Source organism: Lontra canadensis, unplaced genomic scaffold, assembly GCF_010015895.1.
Source record: "Lontra canadensis isolate GAN:19392208 unplaced genomic scaffold, GSC_riverotter_1.0 scaffold2049, whole genome shotgun sequence".
NCBI classification, from domain to species: Eukaryota; Metazoa; Chordata; class Mammalia; order Carnivora; family Mustelidae; genus Lontra; species Lontra canadensis.
Window position 1 is genome coordinate 4,239 of NW_022633033.1, and position 3,458 is coordinate 7,696.

The 3,458-nt window shown below is 38.3% G+C and overlaps 1 long non-coding RNA gene across 1 annotated transcript; it reads left to right on the plus strand.

Moving 5' to 3' along the window:
• Positions 1-506: 506 nt before the first annotated feature.
• LOC116863655 lies at positions 507-2,208 on the plus strand. Its single transcript, XR_004381845.1, has 2 exons — positions 507-1,077; positions 1,817-2,208. It is a non-coding gene; the product is annotated as an uncharacterized LOC116863655 (long non-coding RNA).
• Positions 2,209-3,458: the final 1,250 nt, after the last annotated feature.

Here is a 3,458-nt window from a genome sequence, read left to right on the forward strand (position 1 = left end):
AATTCTAAATCCCCATTCTTTGTCTCATGAAGGATTAACTGCCCTATTTGTTCTCACTGATGGACCTGAACAAAATGCCCAGGCATGTGACTTCACTAAAATTTAGTTGGACTCTTCTCCTCCCCTCCGATCTCTGGCTTGCTCCTGAGGTTCTCCAAGGCAGTGGAACCTAAAACAGCTCTTCTTTTATGGACCCTCCCAAGAATGAGGACCAAAGAGAAAGCTTACGGACACACATAAAAACATTCCTTGCTCAACTGTCTGATCATGCCACCTGTTCATTCCCCCACACCTGGTTGTTTGTGGTCTTGTTTATTCCTCCCTAAAAATGTCCTTTCTGTCTGACCTTTAAGACACTTAGGGATCAGATGGCCAGTGCATTCTCTAATTGCAGTAGTCTCCCCACCCCCATAACATTTTCCTTCCTGATGTCTGGACTTCAATGTGGTTTTTTTTGACACTTTGTAGCTCTTGTTTTCTTTTGCTGTCTGACATCTGTGGTGTTGCTTGTTCACCCAAAGTGATACCTGAAGAGTGGCTAAAGCCAGAAGAGGGCTGCAGATACACACTGGAGACCTCTCTTCATGGAGGTGGGAGGTGACAACCGGCAGCTTGAAGTAATGAAGTCAAAGAATTTTCAGAAGAGTTCGGAAAGAGAGAATAGACTTGGGGTTAGAACCTTCAGGCATATTAGATATTTGAGGAAAATCAAGAAATCCTAGTACTGGTGACATTCAGACAACACAAGCATTGGCACACCCACTCCTTCTTCATAGTGGAAAATACATGTACAATTGACTCCCCCAAAACTTACCTACTAGTTGTCCACTGTTGACTAGAAGCCCTACCAATAACATGAACAGTTGGTTAACACAGATTTTGTATGTTAGATATATTCTCTACTGTATTCTTACAGTAAAGTGAGGTAGAGAAAAGTAAATGTTATTAAAGTTATAAGGAAGAGAAAACATATTTACATACTGTGCTCTTTTAATAAAAAAAAATCTGTGTGAAAGTAGACCTTTGGAGTTCAAACTCATGTTTTTCAAGGGTCAACTACAGAGGGAAAGCAATAAAGTAAGAAATCTTTCCTCTTCTGCTCTTCCTCCTCCTCCCCTACCTCCTCCTTTCTTTTCTTTATTCTTTTTTAAATGATTAACTCCATGAATAATTAAACAATATAAAGGAATCCTGAAGCAGCATTAATGATACAGTAGAAGGAGCATTGAAAATGAAGATATTTGGAATCTTCTCCTACTTTAACAATAGTTACCACTTTGACACTAAAAGTAATTTTATGTATTTGACTGTTAGATAAAGGGAGTAGAACTGATATTGTGAACAGAAGCATCTAAAATGAAGTAAAAATGTCAAGAGGCCATATATTAGAGCCAGGGGGCCCTACGCAGCTTAGGCTTTTGCTCAATCATACTTGGATAGAACATGAACTTTTTAGACTGCCAACCACAAATAGCATATTCTGTTGGAATTCTCAGAATGAGATTTATTTTGCCATACTCCAGCCTAGCAGTTAGCATAGTAACCTGACCTATCTAGATCAGTGTTAATTATTTTTACCTATGTCCATCATAATTTTTTCAAAACAACTTATACAAGCATTTGGTTTTGCCTTTATAAACTCTTTCTCCTCCCTCCTTGGAGCACATTTCATTTTCCTTCTGAATCTCCTACTCACCAATTCAAATTCCTAAAGACCCCAAATAAACTTTAGGTTTTCTTTATTGCCTGAGTTCTTTCTTCTTCAAGGTATTGTCTGTCTAAAAATCTAAAAATCCAAGTTCTGTTTTGTCTGCAGCAGGATTCACTGGCTTTCATAAAAAATGAAAAGGCTGCTGTCAGAGCTTTCAAAGATGCAATACAGAATGTTATTGAAGTCAAGTCCTTAAAGAAAGCTTTGGAAGAAAATTATTCTAAGGACAAGTAACGTAATGGTTATGATTATGATACAAGTAAATGATGGTGTGAAGTAATTATCTGAAGTGAGCCAACAAGAAAAGAAGCCAAAATATTGACAAACCAATAAATCATTTAAAAGAAAAAAAAAAAAAAACAGCCCAGCTGGAACTTGGGCCCAAATGAGTGCCCATTTCAAATTTTCCATCACTGCCTTCTGAAAAAGACTTTGTAGTTCCCCCTGAACTCTAGAAGACACCAGCTGACCCCAACATAAAAACATTAAGTGAACAACAACAACAAAAAGAGAGAGAGAGAGAGAGAGAGAGAGAAAGTCTGAAAGCCCTGTTAGCAGTAGGAGTGATGGGGAAGAAAGATATGAAGAAGAAAAGTTTTACCATCTTCCCTGTCTGAGGATAGTGATTTGACAGTGGTGATGGCTTCTTCATTGGGAAAATTGTTCATATTGAAAGAGGGAAAGTGGTTGCCATTCTTCAGTTAAGGATCAGAGAAGCCCCAAAAAGCATTACCCTAAAAAGACATTCTTGAAGCCTATGGAGTTAGAGGAAATGCCAAAAACTATTCAAGGATTGAAGACAAGAAGTCTGAATCCATGCTTTCCTGTTCTTTCTCAAGATCCAAGAGCTCTGGAAAGAAATTATGGAGAAAAACTGGCTCTGAATAGCAAAACGGCAGTTTATCCTCAAAATAAACTTGAGATCAAGAATCTGTCTCTTTAGGGACACCTGGGTGGCTCAGTGGGTTAAAGCCTCTGCCTTCAACTCAGGTCATGATCCCAGGGTCCTGGGATAGAGCCCCATATAGGGCTCTCTGCCCAGTAGGGAACCTGCTTCCTCCTCTTTCTCTGACTGCCTCTCTGCCTACTTGTGATCTCTGTCTGTCAAATAAATAAAATCTTAAAAAAAAAAAAAAAAAAAGAATCTGTCTCTTTAAAAATAAACAATTGCAGCTACTCCCTCATGGTTTATGGGAAGCAAGCAAGAGTTGCTGTTCTTTTGAATAACAAATTAAAATTGTTGTTTTAGGGGAAGAATGTACATTTGATGAGTGATTAGTGAATTCTCTGTGAACATTTCCATTTAAATTTTTTTTTCTTTTTTTTACTAGCCTAATATTTATTTTTTATTTTTTATTAACATATAATGTATTATTAGCCCCAGGGGTACAGGTCTGTGAATCATCAGGCTTACACATTTCACAGCACTCACCATAACACATACCCTCCCCAGTGTCCATAACCCAGCCACCCTCTCCCTACTCCCCTTCCCCCAGCAACTCTCAGTTTGTTTTGTGAGATTATGAGTCTCTTATGGTTTGTCTCCCTCCTGAACCCATCTTGTTTCACTTTTTCCTTCCCTACCCCCCAATCCCCCAAACATTGCCTCTCAAGTTCTTCCCATAAGGAAGATCATTGCAAATGGCAAGATATCATTTCTTTTGATCTAGCCTATTATTTAAACATGTATTTGACTCAGCCTCTTTGGAGTAGTCCTGGAAATAAGTTTGTTTTTGTCTCTGTTTTT